This window comes from Cupressus sempervirens, chromosome 2 (genome assembly GCF_028749045.1).
Source record: "Cupressus sempervirens isolate cs-2001-9-10 chromosome 2, ASM2874904v1, whole genome shotgun sequence".
NCBI classification, from domain to species: Eukaryota; Viridiplantae; Streptophyta; class Pinopsida; order Cupressales; family Cupressaceae; genus Cupressus; species Cupressus sempervirens.
This window is the reverse complement of record NC_143119.1, coordinates 69,560,059-69,573,031: the sequence shown is the minus strand read 5'-3', so window position 1 is coordinate 69,573,031 and position 12,973 is coordinate 69,560,059.

The following is a 12,973-nucleotide window of genomic DNA, read 5'->3' as shown; positions in this document are numbered from 1 at the left end:
TGTGACCATCATTTTGGTTCCTCCTATCTCAACATGTGTGCAAACCCCAACCATTATAGGGCAACAAGCAATTTTTTTGGAACCAAACCTTGGTGTTTTACAAGTTTCAAACCCTAGTTCATAGGGGATTAAGGTGGGTGCTAGGGCTAAGACCTCAATTATGATTCACACTCCTCTTACTACTTCTTCCAAAGTGACTTAGAATGTATGATGTTCTCACAATCTTCTTGGACATGCTACGAAACCACAGGAAAAATGTCAAGCCATCAATCTAGCATATTTTCCTTCTAGCTTTAACCCACTTTAAACTTTCTTGCAGAATAGCTTATCCTTTCTCAAGGATGAGGAAGATATGGAAGAAATTTCATGAATTTTTTTATCATGGAATGTGCGAGGTCTTATAGACCTCTGCAGAAAGTACTATGTCAGGGATGCCCATCATAGATTTGCTAATTTTGGTTTTCTCTTATGCAAGAAGTTAAGATCTCTGGTTTGATGCTTTCCTTCAAATGTCACATCATTTGGTTGGATGGCATTATGTTTTCATCTCAGCACAATTCTGGCAAAGGTGGTGTAGTTACTCTTCTGTCACCTCAGATCTTCATTCTGCTATTATTTCGCACAGTTTTGATCCCATACACACTATCATTTGGCTTCTCCATTCGATTAACAATAATTCCTTTTGAGTTCTTAATATTTATGCTCCCAATGATGCTGTGGAAAGATCTCAATTGTAGGGCTGGTTGGCTAACAACTTGCCTCCAACTAATTGAGTTATGTGTGGTGACTTCAATATGGTTAAGCTAGCCTCTGACAAAGATGGTACTTTTCCTTTTTTCTAGATAGTTTGGGAAAGGGAAGCCTAGAGCTACATGCAAAATAAATTGGACCATTTTGATCCTAATACTAACTACCACCAGCATAGTCAGGTTTGGCACACTTGGTCCAACTTTCAAGCTAGCTCTGATCACATTTCAAAACGTCTCGATCATGCCATGATTACTACACAATCTTTTCCTCTTTTTTTGAAGATCGAGATTTACCTATCATTCCCTTGCCAAATGTGATGTTATCGGACTACTATACCATTTAATTTTCTATCTCATGGCACACAATTGTCCAATGAGTTGTTAGGACTCAAGTTTTCCTACATGTTTGGAATTTGGAGCCATGTTTGTATTCCCATATAGGATGGATTTAGTGGTCGAATGACAACAGTACTAGAACTACTTGCTTTGTGTTCATCTATGGGTGGTAGTTGGTAGTTTTAAGAAGGAAGTCTTATGAATCCACAACCACTACTGTCAAGAAAGCTTCTAAGGCTCTCACCCTTAACCCTTTTGAGGTTGATTTGCAAATTCAACTTGCCAAACTACACCATGAAAAATAGGTTGTGGATAATTATGCTACTCGAGGGGCCAAAATCAAAGCTTGCCTCCACTAGTTAAAGGTTGTTGACAAAGCTTCGAAGGAGTTCTTTCAGGCTCTTCAAGCCCATCATACAAATTTTAGGATTAATATAATCAATCAAACACTTCTATTCTCTCTAGTCTCCCTCACATCCTGCAAGCTTTTGTTAATCATTATGAAAATGTGCTTGCTTCACAGGGAATTTTAGTTTCTTAGGAGGAAGCCCTCAGAAAGTGTATTTCTATTACTCCAAACTACCTAGCTGTTGATTAACCTACTTTTTATGAGCAACTTCTTACCCTCTAAGACCTTAAAGAGGCAATTTTCTCCATGATTGATGATAAGTACCCTGGGTGTGATGGTTTTCCTTATGCATTTTACAAACACCTCAAGGAGTATATTGGTCCCGATCTGCACAAAGTTTATCTTCAAGCCTATCATTCTAAAAACCTAGGAGCTATTATTAATAAATGAAACATCAAATTCATAACTGAAGTTGGAGATCCATAAGATATTTGTAATTGGTGGCCCATCACCCTACTTATTGTATCCTATAAGGTTATTTCTAAGGAAATTTCTCTTAAAATTTGTTGTCTCCCTCCTTTAATTGTGCACCCTAAGTAATTTGGCTTTATCAAATCCAAATATATTCTTGAAAACATCATTTCCATTTAGGAAGGTATGGAGTGGGCTCATAAGTCCAATTAGCCATCTATTTTTTTGAAAATAGATTTTACTACAGCCTATGACTGGATTGAACTGACTTTCATTTTGGCTATGCTCCAAGCTCTTTGTTTTGGTCCTAATTGTTTGTAGTCTATCGAGATTCTCTTTGGAGATGCTAATGCTTGCATTAGTATTAATAACTCCCAATCTAACACCTTTGGGATTTTTGATTCCATCAAGCAAGGTTACTCTCTAGCTCTAGTGTTATATGTTCTTCCTACTGAAGGGTTTGGCTACTTGCTAGCCCACTCCACATCTTTGGGTTTGGTTTGTGATATTTTTTTATTAGGGGTCTATTCCCAGATTGTCAATGGTCATTTTTCTTATGATTCTTTTCTCACTCTTTTGGAGGATGAAGAAAAACTCACTAATGCCTAGAATTGCCTTGACATTTTTTTTCAAGCCTCTGGCTCTACTATTCAATGTCATAAAATGCTCTGTTATCACCAATCTTTTTTCTAGCTTCACCTTGGATTAACTAGTCTGAATGGAAATGGATTGCACACAGGGATATTTTCTACTTTTAAGGTATTCCTTTATCCTTTCAAGCATTGCCAATGGATTTGTGGAATGTTGTGGTTGCCAAGATTACAAAGAAGTTGGACTATCTGCTTACAAAACCAATTTCTCTTGTGGGTAAATTTTAGATTTGCACTAATGTTCTGGCAGCTATGCATGCCTTTTATTCTTCTCGTTGGGCTCCTTCAAAATCCTTCTATCAAAAGTTAGAGTGATTGCTCCATGATTTTTTTGGGCTTTTGGTTCCAACCATCATGGGTTTCATAGAGCTGCTTGGGATTTTTGTTGTCTCCCCAATGAGTTTATTGGCCTTGGCCTTCTCTCCACACAAAAGCAAGGTCTTGCTCCATGTTCCAAATGGATTATTTGTGCCATGACTAGAGATGAAGATTGGTAGATTCTGGTTTTGGATTCCATTTCCTCTGGGTTTCTTATTAATAGACCTACATGGAAGGGGATTGGCTTTCAAACCCTTTGAATAATGCAAGAACCCATGCACATACAAGGATCTTTTGTTATCAAGAGCATATGGAAAACTTGGGAATTTGTTAAGCCTCAGTTTCAATGGTGTGGTAATGAGTTCCATGATGGACTCTTTTTGAACCAATAGAACATTTGGTGGTCTCCTCCACTTTCCATCAAGGGTATTCCCCTAGACAAGACTCAAGGTGCTTGTGCTCTATATTTTTTCAAATGAGACATCAAGACTTCTAAATGTCTTTTCTCTAGGGTCTCCATGAGTCTTAGATATTGGGAAGACATGCAAGTCCAGTACCATCTTTCCCATTTAGATTGATAGACTTTTGACTTGTTGAGCTTTCTGCAATTCTAGGCTACTTAATTCATCTAGTTAGTATCGAGTCTATTTGACCTTGGTGGATTGACTATATGTGGTATCCTACCACTCCTTTTAACAACTACAAGCCATGTTTGGGATATATATCACTTTCTCCCCATCTATTAATGGTGGATATACTCAATCAGAGATGGCATTTGCAATCTTCCCTTTCTTAGTGGAGAAAGTGATTTGACACTAATTGGAGTGCAATTACAAAACCCAATATTGCTCATTTTTCATGGTGCTTAGCTTTTAAAGGTCTTCCTCTTTGGCCTTAGCTTAAGCATATCAGGGTTCCAAATCTTAGGTGTCCATTTTGTCTCTAACCAAAGTCTTTCCTGCATATTTTCTAATTTTGTTGATGTGTTCAAAATTATTGGCACTAGATTCATGATTTTTTTTAGTCATTTTGGTTGCAACCCTTTTCTTGCCATATGGTTATTTTGGGTGATTCCTCCAGGATGCTTAAAAATTTTACCTAGATTTGGAATACCTTCATGATGGATATTTTGTTTACTCTGTGCAAAGATATAAATGTTATTCTTTTCACTCACAATTTTCTTGATATAAATATTTCTATAGACACTAAAGTGTGCATTTGTAATAATGTAATGATGCAGATTAAAGTTCAAGTAAACAAGGTGGCCGTAGAACTAGCCCACCTTTAAGAGCTTCTCAATCATTGGGGCAATGAACCTTGTACTCTTGCCAAAGTACCTCCAGATGCCTCAATTGATGGCACATCACCCAAAGCCTGCCATTGAGGGCACAATTCTTTGGGCCACCACTCATGCATGCCACTTTTGTAGGCTTCTCGCTACTTCTCTCCAACTGGTGGTGATGGTGGTTGGTAGCACCACTTAGTTTCCCTACCCCATGGTGGGATAAGTCTTCCCTAGCTCCTCTTGGTCCTTAGCATGTGGTTTTTGGAAAGTGGCCCTTTCACCTCTAATTAGCTATCTCACCTCTGCAGTTTGATACAAAGGATGCTGACTAGATCCCTGATGATGCTGCTAATAGCTGGGTTGTTCCCAGCCTACCTACCAATCCCAAGGGTGATTGGGGATTTCATGATTAGGATGAAATAGCCCCCTTAGCTCGCACTACTTTAGCATCCCAAGGGTTTCTTTTTATATGTTTTCTTTTGATAAATAGTTGTTGACTCTAGCTTCAGTCGTGTAAACTCTTGTAGGATGACCATGTATACCCTAACTCTTTTTTGTGAATTGTAATCTTATAATGTTATTTAGTAATAGAAAAGGAATATTCATAAAAAAAATATAAAGATTTCGTTACAAAAAGGACTCATTTTTTAGTGTGTATATTTTTTCCTAAATTTGGGAATAGAGTCAAGAAGCAATTAGTTCTTCAATAGGGAAAACTATTGACTAACAATATTAAAGTATAAAACTAAAAAAAACCATAGTGAAACAAATGTAAAAAGCACATAAGCATTGGACCATGAAAAATAAATAAGCAAAATTTTTGGCACATGAGTAGCAAATCATGAAATTTAGTATTTGGAAAGCGATATTTTGTATGAATGATTAAAGTCGAGGAGAGTACAACCACACCTCAATCTTAAAAATATACTCTAAAATATGGTCCTAGTTTCACTACTTATTGTAGTAAACATTAATCCAACTGATATGATATGATTCATCTAATTCACAAGGTTTCTTTTAGAATGGAATGATCACAATAATATAGGATAGATAGATAGAGAATATAAACCCAATAGCTAAGGTTATTTTCCTTTTTCACATTCATATGTTCATTACTTTCCATCTCAAATATACTATACAATTAAAAAAAATGGAGTTCAATTTTGGTAATCACTAACAACTTTGATGTTTAAAGACGTCCTGAATTGAGTGTATTGTCTTGCATTTAGAATTCGAGATGGAATTCTTCCATCGGTCCATAAAATATTTTATACCAATTAAATAAATTTAAAAATGTAACTATCCAAAATACTTATAAAGAATATTTTATAGGATACTTCTCTCTCATAGTAATACATTTTAATATTCTCAGTAAGAGAAAAAATATATACTTCATTTAGTGTTCCATCTACATTATTGTTAATATTAGTTCAAATGACCATTCTAAGAGCACACACAAAATGCTAGAACAAGAAGAGTACATGGTGTCCTCAATGAATGTGTTTCATCAACATTATTATTCATTTTAGTTCAAGTATAAAATTTAAGAATGCACACAAAATGCTAGATCAAGCAGATTACATGCTTCCACCACTGATGCAACTCACCAAGGGTTTGAGAAAGGCCCCTATAAATTCACTCACTAAAACTCCATATATGTTTTTGTAATAAGTATTGATTTCCTTGATAGTTTATTCAATATTCCCACATACACTTGTCCATTTTGATCTTGAAATATCAATCCATCCATCCCTACAATTCATCATCAGGTGTCAATGAATTTATCTATTATGAAAAATGTAAGTACACTTCTTTAAAATCAGTCATGCCATGCTTAAAAGATGGTTCAAGATGTGAAAAATTCAAGATAAGGCACATGTATAATTGAAAAAGGCACAATTTCTATTCTATACAAGGTTGAGCTATATAATGGTATGTATAGGATCATGGTAAACCAAACAGTGGCCTTAATTGGTAGTGAAAAATTAGAAAATTATGATTATGTTAACTTGACATGTAATTTCAAAGTAGATATAGGCTCTATATCAAAAAATTGTAAGAAAAGAATATGTAGGAAATTGAATTTAGTTACTAACCTACTAGGCTTTATTTTATAGAAAAATTTATTTTACTTGCCAAAATTTTGGATTTTAATACAATGCTACACAAATTTTAGGGAAAAAATAAAAAATACATGTATGTGTGACTACCTTAATAAAAATTAAATGATAATATGTTTTAATATAATTATAGATATAAAACGTAGAGTCATGTCTAGATGTGACATGTGCTTTTGGGTACTTTTATTCTAAATAAATAATTTAATATGAATTTTCTAGTATAACTTTTTTAGAATTACAAAAAAAAAATCCCATGTCCGACCACCTTAACTAACTGGAAACTTTACAAAAATATATTTTCATTATTTTTCTTACACTAGGCAAAGCATAGAATGTGATGCAACTTTTGGATTTCAAAAATGTTATACCATTTAAAAGTTATAGCTATTTTTCAATTAGTATGTCAATCACTAGTTTACAAACATCTTCATTGGAAATTGACTAATAAATACTTATCAAACTCATAATTTGAGAAGAATTATATTGATGGAATCTTGAGAATGTTCTCAAAAAAACCTTTTCATTTCATTGAATTTGGATGAAAAGAATATTGTCAAATGGTCAGTTGAACTTTGAATATGAGGGAGACATGTCTCAAACAAATTTTTTCAATTGACTAAAGAGGTTTGGAAAATACCAAGCATAATCAGGGACCTAATTTGAAATCAAGTACATAAAATGTAGTCAAAAAACACAAAATTTTAAAAATTAATATGGTGGGAACTAATTGTGCATTTTAAACCAAAAGCTTAAAAACATATTTAAATAAGCTTTCACATTTAAGATATAATGATATTAGAATATCATTATTTTATTATTATATTAATATATATTAAATAACATATTTTATTTAATATGATTAGATAGTATATTAGGATCATAGAACTATATATTATTATATAGTATTATATATTATCTATAATATTATAAATACTACCTATATTATTATTATTATATTAAATATATATTATTACATATACTACTATAACTTATATTTGAACATAGTATTAGAAATTATGACATAGTAATATATAGTTTATTAAATTACAATATGATTGATTACCATATGTCCCTAGGGGTCCTAAGACCCATAGGAACACATGTCATGATGTAATGGGTTGAAGGGGTTTGTAGGTCTGCCTATGACCCCATCCAACCCATATAATTGATTACCATATGTTTTAACACATGTCATGATGCAATGGGTTGAAGGGAGTCATAGGTTCACCTACAACCACATTCGACCCATACGATCGATTACCATATGTCCCTAGGGGTCCTAGGAAACCCTAAGGACACATGTCTCAATGCAATGGTTAAAAAAGGGGTTTTTGGGTTACCCTATTACCCCATTTGATGCATATGATTGATTATCATGTGTCCCTAGGGGTCCTAGGACTCCCTGAGACACATGTCATGATGAAATGAGTCAAAAGGGGTTGCAGGAGCATTGGAAATATTAACATAATACTTTTGATAAAAAGAAATTCTCTATGACACATTTCTAATTGCTTTTATTTTGCATTAGATTTTTAATGGTAGTGATCACTTTCAAAAATTAATTTAATGTCTTTTTTATCAAAATTTAATATTAAATTTAGTTTTTTTGAAAATATATCAAAAAAATTAAATATTTTAAGAATAATACTATGTATTTAATATTTTTGTAAATTATATATGATTATAGATCAAATAAGATACAATAATATAATATATATTTAATATATTATTTATTAAAATATTAAATTAATATAAGCATGATAAAATTAATTTTTGTTACCATAGGTTATTTTAAGTTATATTTTTTGAAGTACTAGCTTAACATACGCTATCATAGGTGTGCTCGACAAATATTTACAACTGATTAGAATAAAAATTTGTTCAATTTTTAAAATATTTGTGGAACTAATAATCTACTAGGCAAACTATTTAGTTACTTTTTAACAAATATTGTTTTAAGTATTTTTTTATTATAAAAAATTATAATGTTCTTTACCATTGCTCTTCAGACAACAAGCAACTTTTAGCTCTGCAACTTACTGTGTCTAGCCTTCTTCCTGCTTCCATGCCTGCTTAGTCTTGGGAAGGATGGATCCCCCCTCCACCTTGACCCCTCCACCTTGCATTGGAACTAGCCCTTGTTTGACTAGATTTGGATTTGGTCGCTAAATCCAAAAATGGTCATGTACTACATTAGTTGGACACTCATGTCCTGACAAAACCCTATGTCATTCCTAATGACTATGGTTTTTTGCACCTCAAACTCCTAGATAATCCGATGATGGAAGACACAATAACAATGCCTCCAAATTCAAACTAGTTGGGGTTTTTTCTAGACCCAAGACTCTTGCAGACTCTGGTGCAAAACCCGCATTTTCCTTAGTACCCATTGGACCTCTAATTTCAGTACCTAATTATGTGGTGGATTCAATTTCCTCAGGGTTTACTTTGTGCCTTCTAACCAATGGTAGATGTTGTTAGAAAATGGTTTTTGACGAAGTGGAAACTAATGGGTTCAATTTCCATTTCCATGATGGTTGGCTCCATCTTCTTGTTCAGTTTCATGACTTAAAAAGATGGGGTTCGATCATGGTGGGATCATGAAACTTTGGCAAAAATTAGTTGTTGCTAGCAAAATCAAAACCAAGATTTATCCTAAAGAGTGATCTCTATAGATACTCTCTAGTCTAGATAAATTTTCTTAGGCTCCCTTTGAAATTCTCGGACGAGTGTGTATTTAGATGGATTGGTAACACCTTTGGAAAATTTATTAAAATGGATTCTATGATTGGTTGAAAGGCTAAATTGGGCTTTGCCAGGATTTATGTATATGTGGGTATGAACAAACCCTTACTAACTATGGTAGATCTAATGTCATAATGGGGTACCTCTACTACAACCATTAATCTATGAGAATATCACACCCTTTTGTAAAAAATGCAACAAATTTGGTCATTTTTTTGTGGATTTCTTAAAGGGTGAGAAACTCAAGAACAAAGTCTCCTCACCAAGTGTCGAGGTGGTTGAAAGCTTGAAAATAGTTGAAATGGCTATAACATCCCAAACCTATGAAAATATGGAACCAATAAGTTTGATTGAAACTTGCAAGGAGAATATTTTGAATCTAAATGGAACACCTAGTAAAATTGATGAGAAATTCAGAACCCTTGTGAAAGTGAATGATGATGGGCAAGGTGAGAAGACCATAAGCAATCAACCTAAAAAAATGGATGTTGATGTATATGAAGAGGGCGAGATTGTTCACATGCAGATCCTAGAATTGTCTCATCTAGGTGGAGGCCTTTTAAACAAATAAATGGTAGTTGAGGGAGTTGTTAACTATTTTAGCCCACCTCTTAACTAGGGGTTTGGCTCACCACCCGCAAATGGAACTGTAGTGGTCTCTCTACTATCATTTTCTACTATTAATCTTGATATTTGATGCAATAATATGTGGTATCATATGGTTTAATATCTACATCTTGGTTGTCATATCATATGGTTTACCAAAGAATATATTTCATTATCATATGGGACTGAATGTATGTGAAGGGAGTTCTATTTTTGCATTACATGTTGATCATCAATTAGGAATAATAGAGTAGCCTAGATTTAATATTTTTAGTTTAATATTGTTACACAGTGATAATCAGTCATGTGGCTAATCATTCTTGTGAAATTTGAATTTCTTTTCAATCTTTACTTTCCTTTTATTATTACGAGCCAAGTATTTTTCCTGATATTTTTTGGTCAAAAGTAATTTTGAGAATATTTATTTTAGAATAACATTTAATCTACAAAATATTTCAAGTTAGGAAGTTGTACATGTTAAATATAAATATTGAATGAAAATGTAAGTGGGTTTTTTTCACTCTACTAGGGTTTCATGAGATCTTTGAGTTTCCTTGTGTATGACTCTTTGTCTGAGCTTTCCTTCTATGTCTTGCACGTATCAAACCACATATATTGCAAGAGCTTTTAGGATACTCTATAATGGCCTTAGCCAGTGCTGACCCAATTTTTGATACTAGTGTTCACGCTGCTACTTCAAAAAGCCATGGCACCTTCATTGAACAAACATCGTCACAACTTCATCCAAAAAATATTTTACAAGGTAATCCCAATATTATCCTTCCTTTAAAAGAATTTGATGTTATTTGTGATTGGTTAGAACAAGATACCTTAATAGGGTATTTTCTGGGTAGGACTCCTCTTGAAGCTATGCTATGAGAATGGGTCAACAAGAGTTGGACTCCTCATGAAGTCTACCTTGGCACTATGCAAAATCATACCAAAGGCTTTTTGTATTTTAGTTTTCCAACTCATTACAAAAAGACATGATTTTTAGCAACGGTCCTTGGTCTATGTGTTCTTCCCTACCTATTTTTCAAAGATGGTTAAGAGATTTCACTGTCTCTAACAACAAAAAGCTTTGGGTTCCTATGTGAGTAGAGTTATTGGGTTTACCCTTGTCATGTTGGCCTTTTACTGAGTCCATTTCCATTACTATTGGCAAAGTTACTACAAAGGAACATGAAATTTTTTCCAATGCTTTTCCTTAGGAACACATTTGTGTTGAGGTTTATCTCTTCAAGGATCTTAAGGATTCTGTGGAGATATGGATTGGTTTCTAAACCTTCTCTCAAAAGTTTCTTTATTTGAACCTACCTAACACCTATTATATGTGGCAGTCAATGGAACACAAGATTAGGGATTGCCCTTTGGTTGGGCCTAGGATTAAGCCCTCGCCTAAAGATTTTCCTTTCAAACCAATAGAAGCGAAGAAAAAAGAAGAATGGAGTAGTGTTTGGCACAAGGGAAAGGCTCCCTTGGCTCCTAAGTAGTCATATGTGACCATCATTTTGGTTCCTCTTATCTCAAAATGTGTGCAAACCCCAACCATTATAGGGACGCAAGCAATTTTTTTGGAACCAAACCTTGGTGTTTTACAGGTTTCAAACCCTAGTTCATAGGGGATTAAGGTGGGTTCTAGGGCTAACACCTTAGTTGTGATTCACACCCCTCTTACTACTTCTTCCAAAGTGACTTAGAATGTATGATGTTCTTACGATCTTCCTAGATGTGCTAAGAAACCACAGGAAAAATGTCAGGCCATCAATCTAGCATATTTTCCTTCTAGCTTTAACTCACTTTAAACTTTCTTGCATAATAGCTTATCCTTTCTCAAGGATGAGGAAGATATGGAAGAAATTTCATGAATTTTTTATCATGGAATGTGTGAGGTCTTATAGACTTCTGTAGAAAGTACTATGTCAGGGATACCCATCATAGATTTGGTAATTTTGGTTTTCTCTTTATGAAAGAAGTAAAGATCTCTGGTTTGATGCTTTCCTTCAAATGTCACATCATTTGGTTGGATGACATTATGTTTTCATCTGAGCACAATTATGGAAAAGGTGGTGTAGTTACTCTTTTGTCACCTAATCTTCATTCTGCTATTATTTCACATAGTTTTGATCCCATACATAGAATCATTTGGCTTTTTCATTCCATTAACAAAAATTCTTTTTGAGTTCTTAATATTTATTCTCCCAATGATGTTGTGGAAAGATCTCAATTTTGGTGCTAGTTGGCTAAGAACTTCCCTCCAGCTACTTGAGTTATGTGTGGTGACTTCAATATGGTTAAGCTAGCCTCTGATAAAGATGGTATTTTTCCTTTTTGCTAAATAGTTTGGGAAAGGGAAGACTAGAGCTACATGCATAATAAATTGGACCTTTTTCATCCTAATACTAACTACCACCATCATAGTGGGGTTTGGAACACTTGGTCCAACTTCCAAGCTAGCTCTGATCACATTTCAAAATGTCCCAATCATGCCATGATTACTACACAATCTTTTCATCTTTTTTTGAAGATCAAGATTTACCTATCATTCACTTGCCAAATGTGATTTTATCAGACTACTATACCATTTATTTTTCTATCTCGTGCCACACAATTGTCCAGTGACTTGTTAGGACTCAAGTTTTCCTATGTGTTTGGAATTTGGAGCAATGTTTGTATTCCTATGTAGGATGAATTTAGTGGTGGAATGACACCAGTACTAGAACTGCTTTCTTTGTGTGCATCTATGGGTGGTAGTTGGCAGTTTTCAAAAGCCAGTCTAATGAATCCACAACAACTACTCTCAAGAAAGCTTCTAAGGCTCTCACCCTGAACCCTTTTGATGTTGATTTGCAAATTCAACTTTCCAAACTACACCATGACAAATAGGTTGTGGATAATTATACTACTCAAGGGGCTCAAATCCAAGCTTGCCTCCACTAGTTAAAGGCTTTTGATAAAGCTTTGAAGGAGTTCTTTCAAGTTCTTTGAGCCCATCATACAAATTTTAGGATTAATAAAATCAAACAAACACTTTTATTCTCTCCAGTCTCCCTCACATCCTGCAAGCTTTTGTTAATCATTATGAAAATGTGTTTTCTTCATAGGGAATTTTAGTTTCTTAGGAGGAAGCCCTCAGAAAGTGTATTTCTATTACTCCAAACTACTTAGCAGTTGATCAACCTACTTTTTATGAGCAACGTCTTACCCTCTAAGAACTTAAAGAGGCAATTTTCTCAATGGCTAATGATAAGTCCCCTGGGTGTGATGGTTTTACTTATGCATTTTACAAACACCTCAGGGAGTATATTGGTCCCAATCTGCACAAAGTTTATCTTCAACCCTAT